The sequence below is a fragment of the Chiloscyllium punctatum genome, chromosome 6, assembly GCF_047496795.1.
Source record: "Chiloscyllium punctatum isolate Juve2018m chromosome 6, sChiPun1.3, whole genome shotgun sequence".
In the NCBI taxonomy this organism is placed as follows: Eukaryota; Metazoa; Chordata; class Chondrichthyes; order Orectolobiformes; family Hemiscylliidae; genus Chiloscyllium; species Chiloscyllium punctatum.
The window spans coordinates 133,530,613-133,558,013 of NC_092744.1; positions in this window are offsets into that span (position 1 = coordinate 133,530,613).

Here is a 27,401-nt window from a genome sequence, read left to right on the forward strand (position 1 = left end):
AGCACTATCTGAGGTATTGAGGAAGCACTTCGTGAAGTATTGGGGAAGCACTATGTGAGGTATTGAGGGAGCACTGACTGACGTAGTGAGGCAGCACTTCCTGAGGTATCGGGGAAGTCCAATGTGAGGTATTGAGGGAGCAGTTTCTGAGGTACTGAGAGAGAACTTTCTGAGTTATTGAGGGAATACTTTCTGAGGTATTGAGGGAGCTCCTTATCAGGTGTTGAGAGAGTACTTTCTGAGGTATTGAGGGTGCACTATCTGTGGTACTGAGGAAGCACTATCTGAGGTACTGAGGGAGCACTATCTGAGGTACTGAGGAAGCACTATCTGAGGTACTGAGGAAGCACATTCAGAGGTTTTGAGCAAGCACTATCTGAGGCATTGAGGGAGTACTATCTCAGGCACAGAGGGAGCACTTTCTGACGTATTCAGGGCGCACTTTCTGAGGTATTGAGGATACACTATCTGAGGTATTGAGGAGCAGTTTCTGAGGTACTGAGAGAGCACCTTCTGAGATACTGAGGGAGCACTTTCTGAGGCATTGAGGTAGCAAATCTGAGGTACTGTGGAAGCACTATCTGAGGTATTGAGGAAACACTATCTGATGTACTGACGAAGCACTATCTGAGGTACTGAGGGAGCATTATCTGAGGTATTGAGGAAGCAATTTTCGAGTGTTGAGGAAGCATTATCTGAGGTATTGAAAGAGCACTTTCTGAGGAATTGAGGGTGCACTATCTGAGATTTTGAGGGAGCACTTTCTGAGTTACTGAGGGTGCACTATCTGAGGTATTGAGGGAGCTCTTTCTGAGGTATTGGGCAAGTAGTTTCTGAGGTACTGAGGGAGAACTTTCTGAGGTATTGAAGAAGCACTTCCTGAGGTATTGAGGAAGCACTATCTGAGGTATTGCGAAGCACTGTCTGAGGTACTGAGGAAGCACTATCTGGGGTATTGAGGGATTATGTCTGAGGTATTGAGGAAGCACTATCTGAGGTACCGAGGAAACACTATCTGATGTACTTAGGGAGCACTATGTGAGGTATGGGGGAGATCTATCTGCGGTATTGAAGAAGCACTACCTGAGGTCCTGAGGAAGCACTACCTGATGTATTGAGGGAGCACTTTCTGAGTTACTGAGGGACACTTTCTGAGGTATTGTGGTAGCATATGTGAGGTATTGAGGAAGCACTATTTGTGTTATTGTGGGTGCATTTTATGAGGTACTGAGAGCAATTTCTGAGGAATTCAGAGAGCACTTTCTGAGGTATTGAGGGAGCACATTCTCAGGTATTGAGGAAGCACTATCTGATGTACTGAGGAAGCACTTTCTGAGTTACTGAGGCAGCACATTCTGAAGTATTGAGGGAACACTTTTTGAGGTATTGAGGGAAGGATTATCTGAGGTATTGAGGGAGTAATTTCTGATTTATAGAGTGTGCACTTTCTAAGGTATTGAGGGAGCACTATCTGAGATATTGTGCGAGCATTATCTAAAGTATTGAGGGAGCCCTTTCTGAGGTATTGAGGGAGCACTTTTTGAGGTATTGAGGGAAGGACTATCTGAGGTATTGAGGGAGCACTTTCTGAGGTATAGAGGGTGCACAATCTGAGGTATTGAGGGAGCATTTTCTGAGGTCTCTCTTGTCGTCCCCGGTGTCTGTCGCCCCTGGTCTCTCCTCAAACCCGGTCTCTTTCACTTCCAGTTTCTCTTGCTCCCGGTCTCTCTCATCACCCCCAGTCTCTCGTCATCCCCAGTCTTTCTCGCCCCTAGTCTCTCAGGTGCCCCCAGTCTCTCTCGTCCCCTGGTCTCTCTCGCCCCCCCCACTGGGTCCCTCGTCACCCCTCAGTCTCTCTCGCCCCCAGTCTCTCACGTCACTCCCTCTCTCTCACCCCACAGTCTCTCTTGCGCCTGGTCTCTCTCGTCGCCCCCAGTCGCTCTCGCCCCCGGTCTCTCGCTCCCCCCCACCCCCAGTCTCTCTCACCCCCGGTCTCTCTTGTCATCCCCTCTCTCTTGACCCCGGTCTCTCTCGTCACCCCCGGTCTCTCTTGCCCCCGATCTCTCTCGCACCCGGTCTCTCTCTCTCCCGTGCTCTCTAGTCCCCGGTCTCTCGCCCCCCGGTCTCTCTCACCCGCAGTCTCTCTCTCGCAACCGGTCTCTCTCTCTCCCGTGCTCTATAGTGCCCGGTCTCTCGCCCCCCGGTCTCTCTTGCCCTCAGTCTCTCTCTCGGCCCCGTTCTCTCTCGCACCCAATCTCTCTCGTCACCCCCCTCTCTCTCACCCCCGGTCTCTATCACGCCCCGGTCTCTCTCTCTCTCTCTCTTGCCCTGGTCTCTCTCTCTCGTCCCCTGGCCTGTCTCTCGACCCCAGTCTCTATCACCCCGGTCTCTCTCTCTCACCACAGTCTCTCTCTTGCCCTCAGTCTGTCTCGACTCCCTAGTCTCTCTTGTCAACCCCTCTCTCTCACCCCCCCGGTCTCTCTCGCCCCCAGTCTCTCTCACCCACACCCCCCACCCCGTCTCTCTCGCCCCCAGTCTCTCGCACACCCCCCGTCTCTCACACCCAGTCTCTCTCGTCATCCCCTCTCTCTCGACCCCGGTCTCTCTCTCGCCCCCTTTCCCTCTCGCCCGCGGGCTCTCTTGACCCCGGTCTCTCTCGTCACCACCGGTCTCTCTCGCCCACAGTCTCTCTCATTGCCCCCGGTCTCTCTCGCCCCCATTCTATCTCTCGCCCCCGGACTCTCTCTCGCCCCCAGTCTCTCTCTCGCCCCCAGACTCTCTCTCGCCCCCAGTCTCTCTCTCGCCCCCAGTTTCTCTCTCGCCCCCAGTCTCTCTCTCGCTCCCGTTCTCTCTCGCTCCAGTTCTCTCTCTCGCCCCCAGTTTCTCTCTCGACCCCAGTTTCTCTCTCGCTCCCGTTCTCTCTCTCTCGCCCCCCAGTCTCTCTCTCGCTCCCGTTCGCTCTCTTGCCCTCGGTTTCTCTCTCTCCCCCGGACTCTCTCTCGCCCCCGGTTTATCTCTCGCCCCCAGTTTCTCTCTCGCTCCCGGTCTCTCTCTCATCCCCTGGTTTCTCTCTCGCCCCCAGTCTCTCTCTCGCCCCCGTTCTCTCTCTTGCCCCTGGTTTCTCTCTCACCCCCGTTCTCTCTCTTGCCCCTGGTTTCTCTCTCGCCCCCAGTCTGTCTCTTGCCCCCAGTTTCTCTCTTGCCCCAGGTTTCTCTCTTTTCCCCAGTCTCTCTCTCTCTCTCTCTCTCTCGCCCCCGGTCTGTTTCATCACCCCGGTCTCTCTCTCTCTCGGCCCCAGTCTGTCTCATCACCCCAGTCTCTCTCTCTCTTGCCCCTGGTTTCTCTCTCACCCCCAGTCTCTCTCTCTCTCTCGCCCCCGGTCTGTTTCGTCACTCCTGGTCTATCATCACCCCCGGTCTCTCATCAACCCCGGTCTCCCTCGCTCCCGGTCTCCCTCGGTCTCTCTCTTCACCATTGGTATCACTCACCCCCGGTCTCTCTTATCGCCCCCGGTCTCTCTCGCCCCTGGTCACTCGTCAAACCCGGTCTCTCTTGCTCCCAGTTTCTCTTGCCCCTGGTCTCTTTCGCACCTGGTCTATCTCGACCCTGGTCTCTCTCTCGCTCCCGTTCTCCTTCTTGCCCCCGGTTTCTCTCTCGTCCCCCGTCTCTCTCTTGTCCCCGGTCTCCCTCGCTCCCATTCTCTCTCTCACCCCCGATCTCTCTCTCACTCCCGTTCTCTCTCTTGCCCCCGGTTTCTCTCTTGCCCCCGGTTTCTCTCTCGCACCCAGTCTCTCTCTCGCCCCTGGTTTCTCTCTCGCCCCAAGTCTCTGAATCGCCCCCAGTCTCTCTCTCGCCCCCAGTCTCTCTCTCGCCCCGAGTCTCTCTCTCGCCCCCAGTTTCTCTCTCACCCCCAGTCTCTCTCTCGCCCCCACTCTCTCTCTCGCCCCCGGTCTCTCTCTCACTCCCGTACTCTGTCTTGCCCCCAGTCTCCCTCTCGCACTGGTTTCTTTCTCGCCCCTGGTTTCTCTCTCGCCCCCAGTCTCTCTCTTGCCCCCGGTTTCTCTCTCGCCCCCAGTCTCTCTCTCACCACTAGTCTCTCTCTCACCCCCGGTTTCTCTCTCGCTCCCATTCTCTCTCTCGCTCCCATTCTCTCTCTTGCCCCCGGTCTCTCCCTCGCTCCCGTTCTCTCTCTTGCCCCCGGTTTCTCTCTCGCCCCCATTCTCTCTCTCGCTCCCGTTCTCTCTCTTGCCCCCAGTTTCTCTCTTGCCCCCGTTCTCTCTCTCACCCCCAGTCTCTCTCTCGCTCCCGTTCTCTCTCGCCCCCAGTTTCTCTCTCGCCCCCAGTCTCTCTCTCGTCCCCGTTCTCTCTCTCACCCCCAGTTTCTCTCTCGCCCCCAGTCTCTCTCTCACCCCCGTTCTCTCTCTCGCCCCCTGTTTCTCTCTCGCCCCCGGTTACCCTCTCTTGCCCCGTTCTCTCTCTCACCCCCAGTCTCTCTCTCGCCCCCAGTCTCTCTCTCGCCCCCAGTTTCTCTCTCACTCCCGTTCTCTCTCTCGTCCCCGGTTTCCCTCTCACTCCCGTTCTCTCTCTTGCCCCCAGTCTCTCTCTCGCCCCTGGTTTCTCTCCTGGCCCCAGTCTCTCTCTCGCCACTAGTCTCTCTCTCACCCCCGGTTTCTCTCTCGCCCCCAGTCTCTCTCTCGCCCCTGGTTTCTCTCTCGCCCCCAGTCTCTCTCTCACCCCCAGTTTCTCTCTCGCCCCCAGTCTCTCTCTCACCCCTGTTCTCTCTCTCGCCCGGAGTCTCTCTCTGTCATCCCCTGACTCTCTCTCTCGCTCCCGATCTCTCTCTCGCCCCCAGTCTCTCTCTCGCCCCCAGTCTCTCTCTCGTCCCTTGTCTCCCTCGCTCCCATTCTCTCTCTTGCCCCCGGTCTCTCCCTTGCTCCCGTTTCCTCTCTTGCCCCCGGTTTCTCTCTCGCCCCCGGTTTCCCTCTCTTGCCCCGTTCTCTCTCTCACCCCCAGTCTCTCTCTCGCCACTAGTCTCTCTCTCACCCCCGGTTTCTCTCTCACCCCCAGTCTCTCTCTCACCCCCGGTCTCTCTCTCACCCCCAGTTTCTCTCTCGCCCCCAGTCTATCTCTCACCCCCGTTCTCTCTCTCGCCCCTGGTTTCTCTCTCGCCCCCGGTTTTCCTCTCTTGCCCCCGTCCTCTCTCTCGCCCCCAGTCTCTCTCTCGCCCCTAGTCTCTTTCTCGCCCCCAGTTTCTCTCTCACTCCCGTTCTCTCGCTCGTCCCCGGTTTCCCTCTCACTCCCGTTCTCTCTCTCGCCCCCGTTCTCTCTCTCGCCCCCGGTCTCTCTCTCGCCCCCGGTTTCCCTCTCTTGGCCCAGTTCTCTCTCTCGCCCCCAGTCTCTCTCTTGCTCCCAGTTTCTCTCTCACTCCCGTTCTCTCTCTAGTCCCCGGTTTCCCTCTCACTCCCGTTCTCTCTCTCGCCCCCAGTCTCTCTCTCACCCCCGTTCTCTCTCTCGCCCCCGGTTTCTCTCTTGCCCCCGGTCTCTCTCTCGCCCCCGTTCCCTCTCTTGCCCCCAGTTTCTCTCTCGCCCCCAGTCTCTCTCGCCCCCAGTTTCTCTCTCGCCCCCGGTCTCTCTCGCCCCTGGTTTCTCTCTCACTCCCATTCTCTCTCTCGCCCCCGTTCCCTCTCTTGCCCCCGGTCTCTCTCTCGCCCCCGGTCTCTCTCTCGCCCCTGGTTTCTCTCTCGCCCCCAGTCTCTCTCTCGCCCCCAGTCTCTCTCTCACACCTGGTTTCTCTCTCACCCCCCGTTCTCTCTGTCGCCCCCGCTCTCTCTCACCCCCAGTCTCTCTCTCGCCCCCAGTCTCTCTCTCACCCCCAGTCTCTCTCTCGTCCCCGGTCTCCCTCGCTCCCGTTCTCTCTCTCGCCCCCGTTCTCTCTCTCACTCCCGTTCTCTCTCTCGCTCCCGTTCTCGCTCTTGCCCCCGGTCTCTCTCTCGCCCCTGGTTTCTCTCTCGCCCCCATTCTCTCTCTCGCTCCCGTTCTCTCTCTTGCCCCCGGTTTCTCTCTTGCCCCCGTTCTCTCTCTCGGCCCCAGTCTCTCTCTCGCTCCCGTTCTCTCTCGCCCCTGGTTTCTCTCTTGCCCCCAGTCTCTCTCTCGCCACTAGTCTTTCTCTCACCCCCGGTTTCTCTCTCGCCCGGAGTCTCTCTCTGTCATCCCCTGACTGTCTCTCGCCCCCGATCTCTCTCTCGCCCCCAGTCTCTCTCTCGCCCCCAGTCTCTCTCTCGTCCCCGGTCTCCCTCGCTCCCATTCTCTCTCTTGCCCCCCGTCTCTCCCTTGCTCCCGTTTCCTCTCTTGCCCCCGGTTTCTCTCTCCCCCCCATTCTCTCTCTCTCACTCCCGTTCTCTCTATTGCCCCCGGTTTCTCTCTTGCCCCCGTTTTCTCTCTCGCCCCCAGTCTCTCTCTCGCCCCCAGTTTCTCTCTCGCCCCCGGTCACTCCCTCGCTCCCGTTCCCTCTCTTGCCCCCGGTTTCTCTCTTGCCCCCATTCTCTCTCTCACTCCCGTTCTCTCTCTCGCCCCCAGTCTCTCTCTCACTCCCGTTCTCTCTCGCCCCCAGTTTCTCTCTCACCCCCAGTCTCGCTCTCACCCCCGGTCTCTCTCTCACCCCCAGTTTCTCTCTCACCCCCAGTCTATCTCTCACCCTCGTTCTCTCTCTCGCCCCCGGTTTCTCTCTCGCCCCCGGTTTTCCTCTCTTGCCCCCGTCCTCTCTCTCGCCCCCAGTTTCTCTCTCGCCCCCGGTCTCTCTCTCACCCCCAGTTTCTCTCTCGCCCCCAGTCTCTCTCTTGCCCCTAGTCTCTCTCTCGCCCCCAGTTTCTCTCTCACTCCCGTTCTCTCTCTCGTCCCCGGTTTCCCTCTCACTCCCGTTCTCTCTCTCGCCCCCGTTCTCTCTCTCGCCCCCGGTCTCTCTCTCGCCCCCGGTTTCCCTCTCTTGCCCCCATTCTCTCTCTCGCCCCCAGTCTCTCTCTCGCCCCCAGTCTCTCTCTCGCTCCCAGTTTCTCTCTCACTCCCGTTCTCTCTCTAGTCCCCGGTTTCCCTCTCACTCCCGTTCTCTCTCTCGCCCCCAGTCTCTGTCTCACCCCCGTTCTCTCTCTCGCCCCTGGTTTCTCTCTGGCCCCCGGTCTCTCTCTCGCTCCCGTTCCCTCTCTAGTCCCCGGTTTCCCTCTCACTCCCGTTCTCTCTCTCGCCCCCAGTCTCTGTCTCACCCCCGTTCTCTCTCTCGCCCCCGGTTTCTCTCTCGCCCCCGGTCTCTCTCGCCCCTGGTTTCTCTCTCACCCCCATTCTCTCTCTCGCCCCCGTTCCCTCTCTTGCCCCCGGTCTCTCTCTAGCCCCCGGTCTCTCTCTCGCCCCTGGTTTCTATCTCACCCCCAGTCTCTCTCTCGCCCCCATTCTCTCTCTCGCTCCCGTTCTCTCTCTTGCCCCCGGTTTCTCTCTTGCCCCCGTTCTCTCTCTCGGCCCCAGTCTCTCTCTCGCTCCCGTTCTCTCTCGCCCCTGGTTTCTCTCTTGCCCCCGTTCTCTCTCTCGCCCGCAGTCTCTCTCTCGCTCCCGTTCTCTCTCGCCCCCAGTCTGTCTCTCGCCCCCAGTCTCTCTCTTGCCCCCAGTTTCTCTTTCGCCCCCGTTCTCTCTCTCGTCCCCGGGTTCTCTCTCACTCCCGTCCTCTCTCTCGCCCCCAGTTTCTCTCTCCCCCCAGTCTGTCTCTCGCCCCCAGTCTCTCTCTCTCGCCCCCGTTCTCTCTCTTGCCCCTGGTTTCTCTCTCGCCCCCAGTCTCTCTCTCGCCCCCGGTCTCTCTCTCACCTCCAGTCTCTCTCTCGCCCCCAATTTCTCTCTCGCCCCCAGTCTCTCTCTCACCCCCGCTCTCTCTCGCCCCCGGTTTCTCTCTCGCCCCCAGTCTCTCTCTCTCACCCCCAGTCTCTCTCTCGCCCCCGGTTTCTCTCTCGCCCCCAGTCTCTCTCTCACCCCTGATTTCTCTCTCGCCCCCAGTCTCTCTCTCGCCCCCGGTCTCTCTCTCACCTCCAGTCTCTCTCTCGCCCCCAGTCTCTCTCTCTCACCCCCAGTCTCTCTCTCGCCCCCGGTTTCTCTCTCGCCCCCAGTCTCTCTCTCACCCCTGGTTTCTCTCTCGCCCCCAGTCTCTCTCTCGCCCCCAGTCTCTCTCTCTCTCTTGCCCCTGGTTTCTCTCTCGCCCCCAGTCTCTCTCTCTCTCTCGCCCCCGGTCTGTCTCATCACCCCGGTCTCTCTCTCTCTCGCCCCCAGTTTGTCTCATCACCCCGGTCTCTCTCTCTCTCTCGCCCCCGGTCTGTTTCGTCACTCCTGGTCTATCGTCACCCCCCATCTCTCATCAACCCCGGTCTCCCTTGCTCCCGATCTCCCTCGGCCTCAGTCTCTCTCGTCCTTCGGTCTCTCTCTTCACCATTGGTCTCAGTCACCCCCAGTCTCTCTCGCCCCCGGTCTCTCTCGCCCCTGGTCATTCGTCAAACCCGGTCTCTCTCGCTTCCAGTTTCTCTCGCCTCCGGTCTCTCTCGTCACCCACAGTCTCTCGTCACCCCCTGTCTCTCTCGCCTCCGGTCTCTCTCGTTCCCGATCACTCAGGTACCCCCAGTCTCTCTCACCCCCCGGTCTCTCTCACCCCCGGTCCCTTGTCACCCCCCGGTCTCTCGCGTGACTTCCTCTCTCTCTCACCCCCAGTCTCCCTCATCTCTCCCGGTCTCTCTCACACCGTCCCTGGTCTCTCTCACCCCACCAGGTCCCTCTCAATCCCCGACTCTCTCGTCCCCAGCCTCTCTCACAGTCCCCGGTCTCTCTTGCCTCCAGTCTCTCTCGTCGCCCCCGGTCTTGCGTCCCTCCCCGGTCTCTCTCGCCCACCCCGGTCTCTCATCGCCCCGGTCTCTCGTCGCCCCCTGGTCTCTCTCGCCTCCTGTCTCTCTCATCGCCCCTGGTCTCTTCCCCCTTCCCACACCCCCGGTCTCTCTCTCACGCCCGGGCTCTCTCGCCCCCGGTCTCTCTCGCCCCCAGTCTCTCATCACCCCTGGTGTCTCGCGCCCGGTCTCTCTCGCCCACAGTCTCTCTCGCCCCCGGTCTGTCTCATTGCTCCCTGCCTCTCTCGCACCCAGCCTCTCTTGCTCCCGGTCTCTCTCGCTCCCAGTTTCTCTCTCTCGTCCCCAGTCACTCTCGGCACCGGTCTCTCTTGACCCCACTTTCTCTCTCGCCCCAATCTCTCTCGTCGCCCCTGGTGTGTCTCGTCTCCCCCGTCACTCACCCCTGGTCTCTCTCACTGCAGGTCTCTTTTGCGTCCCGGTCACTCTCGCCCCTGGTCTCTCTTGCCCCACCGGTCTATCTCGCCGCGCCCCACCCCGGTCTCTCTCGTCCCCGGACTCTCTCTCTCACCCCCGGTCTCTCTCGTCCCCGGTCTCTCTCGCCCCTGGTCACTCTCACCCCCGGTCTCTCTCGTCACCCCGTCTCTCTTGCCCCCAGACTCTCTCTCGCCCCCAATCTCTATTGTCGCAATCGGTCTCTTGTCACCCCCGGTTGTCTCTCGTCCCCAGTCTCTCTCGCCCCCGGTCTCTCTCCTTTTCCCTGGTCTCTCGTCACCCCTGGGTCTCTCTCCATCCCAATCTCTCTTGCCCCCGGTGTCTTTCGCCCCCCCCGGTCTCTCTTGTTGCCCCCAGTCTCTCGTCACACCCAGTGTCTTGCCCCCGGTTTCTCGCCCACAGTCTCTCTTGTCCCTGGTCTGTCTTGTCGCTCACTGTCTCTCTCACACCCAGCCTGTCTCACTTCCCGGCCTCTCTCGTTCGCAGTCTCTCTCTCGCCCCCGGTCACTCTCACCCCCAGTCTCTCTCAACCCCACTTTCTCTCTCCCCCGGTCTCTCTCGTCACCCCGGTCTCTCTCGTCTCCTCCTGTCTCTCACCCCCGGTCTCTCTCACCCCAGGTCTCTTTTGCACCCCGGTCTCTCTTGCCCCACCTGTCTCTTTCACTCCCCACCCCGGTCTCTCTCGCACCCCGGTCTCTCTTCACCCCCTGTCTCTCTCTGTCTCTTGCCCCCGGTCTCTCTCGTCACCCCCTCTATCTCTCACCCCCGGGCTCTTTCTTGCCCTCCGTCTTTCTCACCCCCGGTCTCTCTCCCCCCCTGTCTTTCTCACCCCCGGTCTCTCTCACTCCCGGTCTGTCTCGTTGCCCCCCGTCCCTCTAGCCCCCGGTCTCTCTCGCAAACCCCTCTCTCTCGCCCCCGGGCTCTCTTGCCCACAGTCTCTCTCACTCCCGGTCTGTCTCGTTGCCCCCCATCCCTCTAGCCCCCCCCCGGTCTCTCTCGCAAACCCCTCTCTCTCACACCCCAGTCTCACTTCACCCCCGGGCTCTCTCTGTCTCGCCTCCGGTCTCTCTCATCCCCGGTCTCTCTTGTCACTCTGTCTCTCTTGCCCCCGGGCTCTCTCTCGCCATCCATCTCTCTCTCGTCGTCCCCGGTCTCTCGTCACCCCTGGGTCTCTCTCCGCCTCAATCTCTCTTGCCCCCACTGTCTTTTGACCCCCCCCCGGTGTCTCTCGCCTCCCCTGGTCTCTCTTGTCTCCCCCGGTCTCTCTTCGCCCCTGGTCTCTCTCTCTCACCCCCGGTTTCGCTCACCCCTGGTCTCTTGTCATCCCCGGGTCTCTCTTGCCCCCAGTCTCTCTCTCCCCCGGTCTCTCTTGCTTCCCCCGGTCTCGCTCGGCCCCCCAGTCTCTCTCACTCCCCGGTCTCTCGTCACCCACAGTGTCTTGCCCCCGGTCTCTCTCGCCTCCCCTGGTCTCTCTTGCCTGCCCCGGTCTCTCTCACCCCCAGTCTCTCTCGCCACCCGTCTCTCTCGTCGTCCGTGGTCTCTTGTCACCCCTGGGTCTCTCTCCACCCCAATCTCTCTTGCCCCCAGTGTCTTTCACCCCCCCCCGTTCCCTCTCACCCCCGGTCTCTCTCGCCTCCCCTGGTCTCTCTTACCTGCCCCGGTCTCTCGCCCCTGGTCTCTCTCTCTCTCGCCTCCGGTCTTTCACCCCCGGTCTCTTGTCACCCCCGGGTCTCTCTCGCCCCCAGTCTCTCTCGCTTCCCCGGTCTCGCTCGGTCCCCTAGTCTCTCTCACCCCCTCGGTCGCTCTTGTCACCCCTGGTCTCTCGTCACCCACAGTGTCTTGCCCCCGGTCTCTCTCGCCCACAGTCTCTCTCGCCCCCAGTCTGTCTTGTCTCTCACTGTCTCTCTCACACCTGGCCTCTCTCCCTCCCCGGCCTCTCTCGCTCCCAGTCTCTCTCTAGCTCCTGGTCTCTCTCGACCCCACTTTCTCTTGCCCCCAGTCTCTCTTGACGCCCCCAATCTCTCTCACCCCAGGTCTCTTTTGCACGCCAGTCTCTCTCGCCCCGGTCTCTCTTGCCCCACGTGTCTTCTAGCTCCCCCCCTCCCTGGTCTCTCTCGCCCCCAACCCCCCCCAGTCTCTCTTCACCCCTGGTCTCTCTCTCTCTCTCGCCCCCGGTCTCTCTTCCCACCTCTCTTTCTCGCCCCCGGTCTCTCTTGCCCACAGTCTCTCTTGCCCCCGGTCTCTGCCCCCCTCACTCCCTTGCCCCCGGTCTCTAGTGTCGCCCCCAGTCTCTCGTCGCCCCTGATCGCTCGTCATCCCCGGTCTCTCACCCCGGTCACCATCTCGCCACGGTCTCACTCACGCTCCCAGTCTGTCACATCGCCCCAGTCTCTCTTGTCAACCCGTCTCTCTCACTCCCGGTCTCTCATCACCCCCGTTCTCTTGCGCCCCGGTTGCTCTCAGCCACCCCCTTGTCTCTCGTCACTCCTGGTCTTTCTCGCCTCCGGTCTCTCTCGCCCCCAGTCTCTCTCACCCCCGCTCTCTCGCCCCCCGGTCTCTCTCGCCCCAAGTCTCTCTCCTCCCCTCCCCCCCGTCTCTCGTCACCTCCGGTGTCTCATCACGCTTAGTCTCTCGCCGCTGGTCTCTCTCGCGTCTGGTATCTCTTGCCCCTGTTCTCTCTCGTTGCCCCTGATCTCTTGTCAACCCCGGTCTCTCACTCCTGAACTTTCTCGCGTCCAGTCTCTCTCGCCGCCCCCGGTCTCTCTCTCGACCCCTGTCTCTCTTTTGCGACGGTCTCCCTCTCGCCCCCGGTCTGTCTCATCGCCCCCCCCCGTCTCTCTCTTCACCCCCCCATGTCTCTCTCTTCACCCCATGTCTCTCTTGACCCCGGTCTCTCTTGCCCCCGGTATCTCTCTTGCCCCCAATCTCTCTTGCCCCCGGTCTCTCTCTCACCCCCGGTCTCTTGTCACTCCCTGTGTCTCACCTCCTGTCTCTCTCGCACCTGGCCTCTCTTGCTCCCAATTTTTCTCGTCGCCCCCAGTCTCTCTTGTCAACCCCTCTCTCTCTCACCCCCAGTCTCTCTCCCCCACCCCGGTCTCTATCATCCCAGTATCTCTCGTCATCCCCTTTCTCTTGCCCCCGGTCTCTCTTGTCACCCCTGGTCTCTTGTCACCCCCGGTGTCTCGCCCCCAGTCTCTCTCGCACCTGGTCTCTCTTGCCTCCAGTCTCCCTCACCCTCCCGGTCTCTGTCGTCACACCCAGCCACTCTCGTCACCACAGTCTTTCTCGTCCTCGGTCTCTCTCATTGCCGCCGGATTATTGTCACTCCCTCTCTCTCTCTCTCGCCCCAGTCTCTATCATCACCGCCGGTCTTTCCCATCGCCCCCAGTCTCTCTAGTCGCTCCCGGTCTCTCTCGCCCCCAGACTCTCTCAACCCGGTCTCTCATGTGGCCCCCGGTCTCTCTCTCGGCTCTGGTCTCTCTCGTCCCTCCTGTAGGTACCTCTCATTGCCCACGGTCTCTCATCACCCCTGGTCTCTCTTAACTCCCCCGGTCTCTCTCGCCCCGCCGTCTCTCATCCCCACCGGTCTCTAGTGCCCCCCGGTCTCTCTCACCCCCCGGTCTCTCATCACACCTTGTCTCTCTCGCCCCCGTTCTCTCGTCACCCCCCGGTCTCTCATCCCGGTCTCTCTTGATCCGGTCTATATCTCCCCCAGTCTCTCTCTCACCACCCCCAGTTTCGCTTTCACCTCCCGCTCTCTCTCGTGGCCCCCGGTCTCTTTCGCCCCCTGGTCTCTCTCGCCCCCAATCTCCCTCTCGCCACGGTTTCTCTCTCGCTCCCGGTCTCTCTTGTCAATCTCTCTCTCTCGTCCCTGGTCTTTCTCATCGCCCCAGGTGCCTCTCGTCGCCGGTCTCTCTCCCCCACCAGTCTCTCGTCAGCCCCGGTCTCTCGGCACCCCTGGTCACTCTCACTCACGGTGTCTCTCGTCACCGCCTTTCTCTCACCACCCCGGTCTCTCTTGTCCCCGGTCTCCCTCGCCGCCCCCGGTCTCTTTCACCCCCGGTCTCTCTCGTCGCCGATCTCTCTCCCCCACTGGTATCTTGTCTGCCCTGGTCTCTCGGCACCCCTGGTCTCTCTCACCCCCTGTGTCTCTCGTCACCCCATTTCTCTCGCCACCCCGGTCTGTCTCACCCCCGGTCTCTCTCGCCATCCTAGCCTCTCTCACCCCAAGTCTCTCTCGCCCCGGTCTCTCTCTTTGCCCCCCCGGTCTCTCTTGCCCCCGGTCTCTCTCTTTGCCCCCCCGGTCTCTCTCGCCCCCAGTCTCTCTCTTTGCCCCCCCAGTCTCTCTCACCCCCGGTCTCTCTCTTTGCCCCCCCGGTCTCTCTCGCCCCTGGTCTCTCTCTTTGCCCCCCCCGTCTCTCTCGCTCCCGGTCTCTCTCTTTGCCCCCCCCGGTCTCTCTCACCCCCGGTCTCTCTCTTTGCCCCCCCCGGTCCCTCTCGCCCCCAGTCTCTCTCTTTGCCACCCCGGTTTCTCTCGTCCCCGGGCTGACTCGCCCCAGGTCTCTCGCCCACCCCCGGTCTCTCTCTCTCTCTCCCACGGTCTCTTTCGCCCCTTGGTCTCTCTCGCCCCCGGTTTCTCTTGCCACCCCCTATCTCTCGTCACCCCCGGTGTCTCGCTCCCCCCTCAACCCCATCTCTCTTGGCCCAGATCTCTCTCTCACACCCCAGTCTGTCTCGCCCCGATCTCTCTTGCGTCACTCCCTCTCTCTCCCCCACGGTCACTCTCGCCCCCGGTCTCTCTCGTCGCCCCTGATCTCACGTCACACCCCAGTCTCTCTCGCCCTCGGTCTCGCTTGCCCCTATCTCTCTCGTCCCTGGTCCCTGTCTTGTCGCCTCCGGTCTCTCTCCTCGCCCCCGTCTCTCTTTCGCCACGGTCTCCCTCTCGACCCCGGTCTGTCTCGTCGCCCCCAGTTTCTCTTGTCAACCCCTCTCTCTCGCCCCAGGTCTCTCTTGCCCCCGGTCTCTCATCCCCGGTATCTCTCACCCGCCCTGGTCTCTCTCATCCTTGGTGTCTCTCGTCATCCCCTTTCTCTCACCCCCGGTCTCTTTCACCCCACCCCGGTTCCACTCGCCACCCTGGTCTCTCTCAACCCCTGTCTCTCTTTGCCCCCTGTCTCTCTCTTGCCCCCCGTCTCACTCGTCAGACCCTCTCTCTCACCCCCGGTCTCTCTCGCCCCTGGTCTCTCATCACCCCTGGTGTCTCGACCCCCCCCCCGTCTCTGTCACCCCCAGTCTCTCTCACCCCCAGGCTCTCTCGCCCGGTCTTTCGCGTCACTCCCTCTCTCTCATCCCAGTTTCTCTTGCCCCAGGTCTCTCTCTCACACCCCGGTCTGTCTCGCCCTGATCTCTCTCACACCCCCACTCTCTCTCCCCCACGGTCTCTCTCGCCCCCAGTCTCTCTCGTCGCCACAGGTGTCTCTTGTACCCCCAGGTCTCTCTCGACTTGTGGTTTCTCTTGCCCCGGTCTCTCTCATCACCCCTGGTCTCACGACACCCCCCCCGTCTCTCTCATCCCCGGTCTGTCTTGTCACCCCCGGTCTCTCGTCGCCCCCGGTCTCTCCTCAATCCCGCTCTTTCGCTCACGGTTTCTCTTGACCCAGTCTTTCTAGCCCCCTGGTCTCTCTCGCAAACCCGTTTCTCTCGCCCCCCCGGTCTCTCTCGCTCCCCGGTCTCACTCTTGCCCCCAGTCTCTGTTGACAACCCCTCTCTCTCACCCTCGGTCTCTCTCGCCCCCGGTCTCTATCGCCCCCGGTCTCTCTCACCCTCGGTCTCTCTCGTCCCCGGTCTCTCTCGCCCCCGGTCTGTCTCATCGCTCCCTGTCTCTCTTGCACCCGGCCTCTCTCACTTCCCGGCCTCTCGCCCCTGGTCACTCACCCCCGGTCTCTCTCTCGCCCCCGGTCTCTCTCACCCTCGATCTCTCTCGTCCCCGGTCTCTCTCGCTCACAGTCTCTCTTGCCCCTGGTGTGTCTCAGCGCTCCCTGTCTCTTTAGCACCTGGCCTCTCTCACTTCCCGGCTTCTCTTGCTCCCGGTCTCTCTCTTGCCCCCGGTCTTTCTAGCCCCCTGGTCTCTCTCGCAAACCTGTTTCTCTCGCCCCCCCCCGGTCTCTCTTGCTCCCCAGTCTCTCTCTTGCCCCAGTCTCTCTCTCCCCCGGTCTCTCTCGCGCCCGGTCTGTCTTATCGATCCCCCGGTCTCTGTCTCCACCCCTGGTATGTTTCGTCGCTCTGGTCTCTCTTGTCAATCCCGCAGTCTCGCCCCTGGTCTCTCTTGCTCCCAGTTTCTTTTGCCCCCGGTCTCTCTCACCCCTGGTCTCTCTCACTCCAAGTCTCTATTGTTGCCCCCTGTCTCTCGTCACGTCCGGCCTCTCTCGCCCCCGTGCTTTCTCAACCCCCCCCCCGCAGTCTCAAGCCCCCCAGTCTCTCTCGCCCCCTTTCTCTCTCGGTCCCCCGGTGTTTCTGGTCGCCGGTCTCTCTCCCCCACCGGTCTCTCGTTTGCCCCGGTCTCTCGGCACCCCTGGTCTCTCTCAACCCTGGTCTCTCTTTGCCCCCCCCCCGGTCTCTCACTCGCTCCCAGTCTCTCTCGTCGCCCCCGGTTTCTCTCGCCCCTGGTCTCTCTCGCCTCCTGTCTCTCTTTGCCCCCTGACTCTCTCTCTTGCCCCCGGTCTCTCTCACCCTCGGTCTCTTTCGGCCCCGGTCTGTCGCCACCCCCGGTGTCTCGCCCCCGGTCTCTCTCACACATAGTCTCTCTCGCCTCCGATCTGTCTCATTGCTCCCTGTCTCTCTTGCACCCGGCCTGTCTCGTTTCCCGGTCTCTCAACCCCGGTCTCTCTCTCGCCCCTGGTCACTCACCCCCGGTCTCTCTCTCGCTCCTGGTCACTCACCCCCGTTCTTTCTTACCCCCGTTTCTCATCACCCCCGGTGTCTCACCCCTGGTCTCTTTCACCCACAGTCTCTCTTGCCCCTGGTGTGTCTCATCGCTCCCTGTCTCTTTAGCACCTGGCCTCTCACTTCCCGGCCTCTCTTGCTCCGGGTCTCTCTCTTGCCCCCAGTCTTTCTCGCCCCCTGGTCTCTCTCGCAAACCCGTTTCTCTCGCTCCCCAGTCTCTCTTGCTCCCCGGTCTCTCTCTTTTCCCCCACTCTCTCTCTCCCCCGGTCTCTCTCGCCCGCGGTCTCTCTCGCCCCCGGTCTGTCTTATCGACCTCCCGGTCTCTCTCTCACCCCCGGTCTGTCTCATCACTCCCTGTCTCTCTTGCTCCCGGCCTCTCTTGCTTCCCGGCCTCTCGCCCCTGGTTACTCACGCCCGGTCTCTCTCTCGCCCCTGGTCACTCACCCCCGGTCTCTCTCTCGCTCCTGGTCACTCACCCCCGGTCTCTCTCTCGCTCCTGGTCACTCACCCCTGGTCTTTCTTACCCCTGTTTCTCATCACCCTCGGTGTCTCACCCCTGGTCTCTCCTGCCCATAGTCTCTCTTGCCCCTGGTCTGTCTCTTCGCTCCCTGTCTCTTTAGCACCTGGCATCTCACTTCCCGGCCTCTCTTGCTCCCGGTCTCTCTCTTGCCTCCGGTCTTTCTAGCACCCCGGTTTCTATCGCAAACCCGTTTCTCTCGCCCCCCTGGTCTCTCTCTCAAACCCCCCACTCTCTCTCACCTCCCGGTCTCTCTCGCACCAGGTCTCTTTCGTTGCCCGCGGTCTCTCTCACCCCCCCCCCGTCTCTCTTGCCATGGTCTCTCACCCCCGGTCTCTCTCGTCACCCCAATTCTATCGCCCCCACTCACCTCTCGCCCCTTGTCTCTAGCCACCACCCCCCAACCCCCGGTATCTCTCACCTCCCCAGTCTCTCTCACCCCCCAAGTCTCTCTCACCCCCGTTCCTCTCTAGCCCCCGACCTCTTATCCCCGGTGTCTCGCCCCCGGTGTCTCTCATCATCCCCTTTCTCTCGCCCCCAGTTTCTCTCACCCCAAGTCTCTCACCCCAGTCCCTCTCGCCCCCGGCCTCTCTCTTTCACCCCCAGTTTTTCTTGTTGCCGCCGGTCTCTCCCATTACCCCTGGTCTCTCTCGCCCTTGATCTCTCTCGTCCCCCCAGTCTCTCTCACCCCCGGTCTCTCTCGTCACCCCCTTTCTCTCGCCCCTAGTCTCTATTTCCCCCCCAGTGCCTCTCGCTCCGCCCTGGTCTGTCTCGCTCCTGGTCTCTCTCGCTCCCGGTCTCTCTCGCTCCCGGTCTCTCTCGCCCCCGGTCTCTCTCGCTCCCGCTCTCTCTCGCACCCAGTCTCTCTGGTCGCCCCCGGTCTCTCGCCACCCCTGGCGTCTCGCGCCCCGGTCTCTCTCGCCCACAGTTTCTTTCGACCCCTGTCTCTCTCGCACCCGTTCTCTCTCACTTCCCCCGGTCTCTGTCGTCACTCCCGGCCACTCTCGTTGCCCTCGGTCTCTCTCATGGCCCCCGGTCGATCTCATCACACCCTATCTCTCGCCCCCAGTCTCTCCGGTCACCCCTGGTCTCTCTCGCCCCCACCCCCCCACCGCCACCACGCCCCCCCACAACCCCAGTCTCTCTCACCCCAATCTCCCTCACCCTGGACTCTCTCCCAACCCTGGTCTCTCACATCACCCCATTCTCTTTCTCGTCGCCCCCCCATCTCTCTTATCTCCTCTGGTCTCTTGCCACCCCTGGTCTCTTGTTCCCGGTCTCTCTTGACCTGGTCTTTCTCGCCCCCAGTGACTCTTGCCGTCCCCTGGTGTCTCTCGCCCCCGTGCTCTCTCGCTCCCCCTCCCAGGTCTCAAGCCCCCCAGTCTCTCCCATCACCCCGTTTCTCTTGCCCCCAGTCTCTCCAATCCCCCCGGTCTCTCATTGCCCCCGGTCTCCCTTGTCCCCGGGTCTCACTCTCGTCTCCCGGTCTCTCTTGCACCAGATCTCTCTCTCATTGCCCCCAGTCTCTCTCATCCCCCGTCACCTCCCTGTCTCTCTCGACATGGTCTCTCACCCCCGGTGTCTCTTGTCACCCCTTTTCTCTCACCCCCAGTCTCTCTCGCCCCCGCCCTCTCGCCCCCGGTCTCTCACCCCCGGTATGACTCGTCACCGCCGGTCTCTTTTCACCCCTTTTCTCTCACCTCCAGTCTCTCTCGCCCCTGGCCTCTCGCCCCCGGTCTCTCACCCCCGGTCTATCTCGCCCATGCTCTCCTGTTGCCCCCTGCTACCTCTCATTGACCACAGTCTCTCTCGTCACTGCCGTTCTCTTGTCACCCCCTATCTCTCACCCCCAGTCTCTCTCGCCCTCGACCTCTTTCGCCAACCGGCCTCTCTTGCCCCTGGTCTCTTGCCCCCACTCCTCTCTCTCGACCCGCCCCCTCCCCGGTATCTCGCGACCCCGTTCTCTCTCATCCCTGGTCTCTCTCGTCACCCTGTTTCTCTTGCCCCTGCTCTCTCATGCACCCAGTCTCTCTCACCCCCGGTCTTTCTCGCCCACAGTCTCTCTTGTCGCCCCTGGTCTCTCTCGTCACCCCGGTCTCTCTTGTTGCCCCCATTGTCTCGTCACCCCTGGTGTCTTGCCCCCGGTCTCTCTTCGCCCTCGGTCTCTCTCGCCCCCAGCCTCTCTCTCCCGTCCCCGGTCTCTCTCTCCCGTCCCCGGTCTCTCTCTCCCCGGGTCTCTCTCGTCCCCCGTCTCTCTTGTCACCCCCCTCTCTTGCCCCCGGTCTCTCTCGCACCCCCGGTCTCTCTCGCCCCCGGTCTCTCTCTCGCCCCCGCTCTCTCTCGTTAACCCCTCTCTCTCACCCCCACTCTCTCTCTCGCCCCCGGTCTGTCTTGCCCCCGGTCTCTCTTGCTGCCCAGGGACTCTCTCTCGTACCTCCAGACGCTCTCTGGCACCCCTGGTCTCTCTCGACCCCCGGTCTCTCTCGCCTCCGGTCTCTCTCGCCTCTGGTCTCTTTAGTCCCAGTCTCTCTCGCCCCCGGTCTCTCTCACTCCCGGTCTCTCTCGCCTCTGGTCTCTTTAGTCCTGGTCTCTCTTGACCCTGGTCTCTCTCTTCCCCGGACTCTCTCGACCCCGGTCTCTCTCTCGCCCCCGTGTCTTTTGCCCCCGGTCTCTATCGCACCCAGTCTCTCTCGTCAAGCCCTCTCTCTCACCCGCAGTCTCTCTCTCGCCCCCTGGTCTCTCTCGCCCCTGGTCTCTTTAGTCCTGGTCTGTCTCGACCCCGGTCTCTCTCGCCCCCTGGTCTCTCTCGCCCCCGGTCTCTTTAGTCCTGGTCTCTCTCGCCCCCGGTCTCTCTTGACCCCGGACTCTCTCATCCCCAGCCTCTCTCTTGCCCCCATTCTCTCTCGCCCCCGGTCTCTCTCGCCCCCAGTCTCTCTCGCCCCCGGTCTCTCTCTCGCCCCCGGTCTCTCTCGCCCCCGGTCTCTTTCGTCCCCGGTCTCTCTCGTCCCTGGTCTCTCTATTGCCCCCGGTCTCTCTCACCCCCGGTCTCTCTCTTGCCCCCGGTCTCTCTCACCCCCCATTCTCTCTCGCCCCCGGTCTCTCTCGCCCCCAGTCTCTCTCGCCCCCGGTCTCTCTCTCGCCCCCGGTCTCTCTCGCCCCCAGTCTCTCTCGTCCCCGGTCTCTCTCGTCCCTGGTCTCTCTCTTGCCCCCGGTCTCTCTCACCCCCGGTCTCTGTCTTGCCCCCGGTCTCTCTCACCCCCCGGTCTCTCTCGCCCCCGGTCTCTCTCTCGCCCCCGGTCTCTCTCTTGCCCCCGGTCTCTTTCGCCCCCGGTCTCTCTCGTCCCTGGTCTCTCTCGCCTCAAGTCTCTTTAGTCCTGGTCTGTATCGCCCCCCGGTCTCTCTCGCCCTCAGTCTGTCTCTCTCCCGGACTCTCTCTTGCCCCCGTCTCCCTCGCCCCCGGTGTCCCTCGCCCCCGGTCTCTCTCGCCCCCGGTCTCTCTCGTCCCTGGTCTGTCTCGCCTCCGGTCTCTCTCTTGCCCCCGTCTCCCTCACCCTCGGTCTCTCTCTTGCCCCCGTCTTCCTCGTCCCCGGTCTCCCTCACCCCCGGTCTCTCTCGCCCCCGGTTTCCCTCTTGCCCCCGGTCTCTCTCGCCCCCGGTCTCTCTCTTGCCCCCGGTCACTCTCTTGCCCCTGGTCTCTCTCGCCCCCGGTCTCTCTCGCCTCCGGTCTCTTTACTCCTGGTCTCTGTCGCCCCCCGGTCTCTCTCGCCCCGGTCTCTCTCTCCCCCGGACTCTCTCGACCCCGGTCTCTCTCGCACCCCCCCAGTCTGTCTTGCCGCCAGTCTCTCGCCCCTGTTCTCTCTTGCCACCCGGTCTCACTCTCTCGCACTCAATGTCTCTCACCCCCAGTCTCTCGCCCCACGGCCTCTCGCCCCTCTGGTCTCTCTCCCCCCGGTCTCTCTCTCTCCCCCCCAATGTCTCTCACCCCCAGTCTCTCGCCCCACAGCCTCTCGCCCCTCTGGTCTCTCTCCCCCCAGGTCTCTGTCGTCGCCCCAGGTTCTCTCGTCGCCGGTCTCTCTCCCCCACTGGTCTCTCGTCGCCCCCGTTCTCTCTCGCCCCTGGTCTCTCATCACATCTGCTCTCTCGCGCCCCAGTCTCTCTTGGCACCCCCGGGTCTTTCATCACCCCTGGGCTCTCTCACCTCTGGTCTCTCTCGTCACTCGGTCTCTCTCGCCCCTGGTCCCTCTCGCTCCAGTCTCTCTCTCAGGCGCCGCCGGTTTCTCTCACCTCTAGTCGCTCTCCCCCCCCCCCCCCCCCGGTCTCTAATCGGCCCCGGTCTCTCATCATCCCCAGTCTCTTGCTCTGGATCTCTCTCGCCTATGATATCTCTCGTCGCCCCCGGTCCCCCTCGTTGAGCCCGTCTCTCATTGCCCCCGGTCTCTCTCGACCCCGGTCTCTCTCACCCCCGGTCTCGCCCCCGGTCTCTCTCTCGCCCCCGGTCTCTCTCTTGCCCCCGGTCTCTCTCTTGCCCCCGGTCTCTCTCGCCCCCGGTCTCTCTCGTCCCTGGTCTCTCTCGCCTCCAGTCTCTTTAGTCTTGGTCTCTCATCATCCCCAGTCTCTTGCTCTGGATCTCTCTCGCCTATGGTATCTCTCGTCGCCCCCGGTCCCCCTCGTTGAGCCCGTCTCTCATTGCCCCCGGTCTCTCTCGACCCCGTTCTCTCTCGTTGCCCCCGATCTCTTGTCACCCCCGGTTTCTCTCGTCACTGGTCTTCCTCGTCGCCCCTGGTCTCTCTCGCCCCAGTTCTCTCTCTTTGCCTATGGTCTCTTGTCACTCCGGGTCTCTCTCACACCCCCATCCCCCTTTCTCGGTCCCTCTCACCCCCGGTCTCTCTCACTCCCGGTCTCTCTTGCCCCCGGTCTCTCTTTTTGCCCCCGGTCTCTTGTCATCCCCGATGTCTTGCGCCCTGTCTCCCTTCTCCCTTGGGCTCTCTCGTCCCCCGTCTCTCTTGTCACCCTCTCTCTCTCACTCCCGCTCTCTGTCGCCCTCAGTCTCTCTCACCGCCGGTCTCTCTCATCCTTGGTCTCTGTCACCTCTCACCCCCTGGTGTCTCATCCCCCTCAGTCTCTCATCGACCCGGTCTCTCGTCACACACAGTCTCTCAACCCAGTCTTTCTCGCCCCCAGTCTCTCTCGCCGCCCTTGGTCTTTCTCTAACCCCCGGTCTCTCTCTTGCCCCTCTGTCTCTCTCTCGCACCTCCCCCCGTCTCTCTCTCTCTCGCCCCCCCCGTCTCTCTCTCTCTCACCCCCCCTCTCCATCTCTCTCTCTCTCACCCCCGGTCTCTCTTGTCAACCCCTCTCTCTCACCCCCAGTCTCTCGCATCACCCCCTGTCTCTCGCATCACCCCCGGTCTCTCTAATCTCCCCCGGTCCCTCTCTTGCTGCCCCTCCCCTTCTCTCTCTCTCTCTCGCCCCCCCGTCTCTCTCTCTCTCTCCCCCCCCCCCGTCTCTCTCTCTCACCCCACCTCTCCGTCTCTCTCTCTCTCACCCCCGGTCTCTCTTGTCAACCCCTCTCTCTCACCCCCAGTCTCTCGCATCACCCCCTGTGTCTCTTATCTCCCCCAGTCTCTCTCTCGCACCCCCCCCCCCACTGCCGGTCTATCTCTTGCCACTGGTCTCTATCGCCCCCCGGTCTCTCTCTCTCACCACGGTCTCTCCCTTGTTCCCTGTCTGTCTTGTTGCCCCAGTCTCTCTTGTGGACCCCTCTCTCTCGCCCCCGCTCTGTCTCACCCGCGGTCTCTCTCTCGCCCCCCGGTCTGTCTCGTCTCCGGTCTATCTTGCCCCGGTCTCTATCGCTGCCCCCGGTCTTTCTTTGCCCTGTCTCTGTCTCTCGCCCCCGGTCTCTCTCGTCAACCCCCCTCTCTCTCGCCCCCAGTCTATATCATCACCCCCGGATTCTCTTATCTCCCCCGGTCTCTCTCGCTGCCCCCGGTCTTTCTTTGCCCTGTCTCTGTCTCTCACCCCCGGTCTCTCTCGTCAACCCCCCTCTCTCTCGCCTCCCCGGTCTCTCTCTCCTGCACCCAGTCTGTCTCGTTACCGCAGTCTCTCTTGTGAACCCCTCTCTCTCACCCGCGGTCCCCTTTGCCCCCGGTTTCTCTCTCACCCTCAGTCTCTCTCTCGCCCCCGGTCTCTATCGCCCCCGGTCTATCTCGCACTCCCTGTTCTCTCTCTCATGCCCTTGGTCTCTCTCTCACCCTCCTGGTCTCTCTTTGTCCCCGGTCTCTCTTCGCCTCCAGTCTCCCTCATCAACCCCTCTCTCTCGACCCAGTCTCTCTCTTCATCCCTGGTCTCTCTTATCTCCCCCGGTCTCTCTCTCACCCTGATCTCTCTCACTCCCTGACTCTCATCGCCACCGGTCTCTCACCCCGTCTCTCATCGCTCCCGGTCTGTCATTGTACCCGTGCTCTGGTCACACCTGATCTCTCTCGCCCCCAGTTCCTCTTGCCCCCGGTCTCTCTCTTGCCACGGGTCTCTATCGCCCCCAGTCACTCTCTCTCTCGCCACGGTCTCTCTCTTGCCCCCGTTCTGTCTTGTTGCCCCAGTCTCACTCGTGAACCCCTCTCTCTCGCCCTTGGTCTCTTCCCCCACCCCACCCCAACCCCGGTCGCTCTCTCACCCCTGGTCTCTATCATTCCTGGTCTTTATTGCCTCGGTCTCTCTCTCTCTTGCCATAGTCTCTCTCTCGCCCCCAGTTTCTCTCTTCGCCCCGGTCTCTTTTGTGAACCCCTCTCTCGCCCCAGTCACTCTCACCCCCGGACTCTCTCTCTTGTGCCCCCTGTCTCTCTCTCACTGCCCCCCTCCCACCCACCGGTCTCGTTCTTGCCCCGGTCCCTCTCGCTCCCGGTCTCTCTTGATGCCCTGGGACTCTCTCTCTTGCACCCCTGGTCTCTCTCTCTCATCCCCCAGTCTCCCTCTCGCTCCCTGTCTCTCATCGCCCCCGCTCTCTCATTTCTCCCGGTCTCTCTTGCCCCCCGGTCTTTATTGTTGCCCCCGGTCTCTCAGCGCCCCAGTCTCTCTTGCCCCCGATCTCTCTCGTTGCCCCCGGTCTCTCGTTGCCCCCAATCTCTCTTCAACCCCAGTCTCTCTCCTACCCGGTCTGTCTTGTCACCCCCTCTCTCTCGCCCTCAGTCTCCCTCTCACCACAGTCTCACTCTCACTCTCGCTCCCGGTCTATCTTGTCACCAACAGTCTCTCTTGTCAACCCTTCTCTCATCCCCCCTGGTCTAACTCTTGTCCCCGGTCTCTCAGGCATCCAGGCTCTCGTCAACCCCGGTCTCTCGCCCCCGGTCTCTCTTGACCCGGTCTTTCTCTCTACCCCAGTTCGCCTCGCCCCCGGTCTGTCTCACCCCCGGTCTCTCTCATGACTCCTGGCCTCTCTCATCGCCCCCAGTCTGTCTCGTCATCCCCAGTCACTCTCACCCCCAGTCTCTCTCATCCCCCCTAAGCCGTTCTCTCATTGCCCCCGTCTCTCTCTAGCCCCCCCAGTCTCTCTCGCTGCCCCAGGACTCTCTCTCGTGCCCCGGTCTCTCTCTCTCTCGCATCCCCCCAGCCCCGCCCCGCCCACCTCCCCGGGGTCTCTCTCTCAACCCGGGTCTCTTTCACCCCCCAGTCTCTCTCGCCCCTGGTCTCTCTCGCCCCGGTCTCCCACTCACCATGGTCTCTCTCTCGCTCCCGGTCTGTCTTATCACCAACAGTCTCTTGTCAACCCCTCTCTCTCGCCTCCAGTCTCTTGTCTCACCCTGTCTCTCATGCACCCGGTCTCTCACGCCCCCGGTCTCTTTCCACCCCCGGTGTCTTGGCCCCGGTCTCACACACCCTCGGTCTCTTTTCCTCCCCGGTCTCTCGTCTCACCCTGTCTCTCACGCCCCCGGCCTCTCTTCCCCCCCAGTCTCTTTTCACCCCCGGTGTCTTGGCCCTGGTCTCTCACGCCCCCGGTCTCTCTCTTGCCCCATTCTCTCTCGCCCCCGATCTCTCTTGTTGCCCCTTGTGTCTCGTCACCCCTGGTGTCTCGCCCCCGGACTCTCTCACTCCCAGTCTCTCTTGCCCCCCGTTCTGTCTTGTCGCCCTCGGTCTCTCTCGCCCCCGGTCTCTCTCTCTCACCCCTGGTCTCTCATTGCCCCCAGTTTCTCTCTTGCCCCGGTCTCTCTCGTACCACCCCCCACCCCGTTCTGCCCGGTTTCTCGTTGCCCGAGGTCTCTCTCGTCCCCGGGCTCTCTCGCTTCTGGTCTGTCTCATCGGCCCCTGTCTCGCTCACCCCCATCTCTGTTGTCACCTCCAGTCTCTCGTTACCCCCTCCGTCTTGCCCCCGGTTGCTCTCACCCCCCTATACTCTCATGTTCCTGGTTTCTCTCGTCACCCCCCGGTCTCTCTCGCCCCCGGTCTCACACGTCCCCGGTTTGTCTCGTCGCCCCCAGTCTCTCTCTCATCCCCCTCTGTCTCGCACCCCCCACTCGGCCCCCTCTCTCTGTCGCACCCCCTCCCTCTCTTGTCCCCCTCTCTCTTGGACCCTTTTTTCTCGCACCCCCCCTTGCCCCCCTCTCTCTCTCACCGCCTCTCTCTCTCTCACCGCCTCTCTCTCTCTCGTCACCCCCTCTGTCTCGCCTCTGGTCTCTTTTGCGCCCCCCCGGTCTCTCACGGCCCTGGTTTCTCTCGTCACCCCGGTCTCTCTCTTGTCCCCAGTCTATTTCATCACCTCCAGTCTCTCGTCGCCCCCTCTCTCTCTCACCCCTCTGTCTCTCTCGGCCCCCTCTCTCTCGCCCCCTCTCTCTCGCCCCCCCTCTCGAACCCCTGTCTCTCTTGCCTCCTCTCTCTCACCCCCCTCTCTCGGCCTCCCCTCTCCCGCCCCCCTCTCTCTCGCAGCCCCCGTTTCTCCCACCCATTTTGTCCGCCCCCTCTCTCTCTCGCCTGCCTCTTCTCTCTCTCTTGCCCCTCTCTCACCCCCCTGTCTCTCGTTCCCCCACCCTGTCTCTCCCTGCTCTTTCACACTCTCTCGAATCACTGTCGCCTCACCTCCCTTTCTCTCCTCCCTCTCTCTCTCCTTCTCGCCCCTGTCTCTCTCTCTTTCTCTTGCTGCCATCTCCCTCTATCTCTTGACCCCTCTGTTTGCCCCTCTGTCATTCCCCCTCTCAACTCCATCCCTGTCTCCTCTCTCTCTCTCTCTCTCTCTCTCTCTCTCTCTCTCTCTCAGGGAGGGAGAGAGGGAAGAGTGGAGGCAGATGGAGAAACCGGGATTGGGGGTGTATTTGATCGAGACGGGGGAATGAGTGAGAGTGAAAAGGAGAGGTGTTGAGAAGGAAAGAGTATGCAGAGATAGAGAGGGACAGCAATGAGGAGAAAGGGTAGGGGAGAGGAAATGGGGAGTTCAGGTTGGAGTGGGGAGTCAGAGGGAGTTAAACCCAGCTCCTGAGCTCAGGGCGCGGTGCCCTCCCCTTCCCTGAGGACCAGGACTTGGGGCTGAGTCTGTCTCTCTCCAACTCAGCTTCTCCAACACAAAGACACACAACAACATCAGTCAATCTGCTGCTCGGCACGCAACATTTTTATTGTTTATAAATGGAAGTGATGGATACAGTCAGTGGGATGGTGCCTTTTCTCACTGGCCCCTGAGTTGTGAGAAACATTGAAATGTTTCCCTGTAACCCCTCTGTGGGATAAGGATGGACAAACCAGCGCTACCCTCAGTCCGTTACCATAGCGACATGCTACTCCATCGCTGAAACACTGAACTGAAATGTGAAAATCCCGGATGGTGTGTTTAATGAGGGAATTTGATGGATGGATGGATTTGGGTGAAGGGATATTTCAGCACATTCTTTAGCTGCTGCCTGAACTTAGTCTGGGTCACGGCATAAATCGCAGTGTTTGTGCAGCAACTGAGGAGCTGCAGCATGAAGCCCAATTCCATCACAAAGCGATGGAGAAACACAGGGGTATCCACAATCCAATAGATCCGTCTCCATATAGAATACAGCATTAACATTGACGATAACAGGATGAAATTGGCCGAGATCATAAACAGTAAAATGATGGATTTTTTTCGGTTTCTCATTTCAGTGTCAGACTGAGCGTCCCCGTTGGTGTGAGCGCGGAGTCTCCTGCGGGCTCTGCTGGTCACTAAAATGTGTCTGACGGTGAGAACATTGAGCAGCAGAATCAGGAGAAATGGGACACACGGAGTTACAATGTAGTGGAGGAGCTCGATTGTGATCCAGACACTGGAGTAATAAACAGCGACTGTTACCTCACAAAACCAGGGGACGTTCCTCATCCGATACCGAGCCGTGAGAATAAAATACCAGGAAATGTTCTTTAAACAGCTCAGCACAGTCACTGCTCCCAGAACCACAGCCGCCGTTTTCTCACTGCAATATTTACTTTTCAGCTTCTGGCAACAAATGGCCACAAACCGATCAAAGGTGAAAGTGACGGTGAACCAGACAGAGCAGTCAGTGGCTGCATAAAGCAGGACCCCGTGGATATTACACACGGGGACGGAGGACAGGAAATAAAACTGTTCCCGATAAACAATGGGA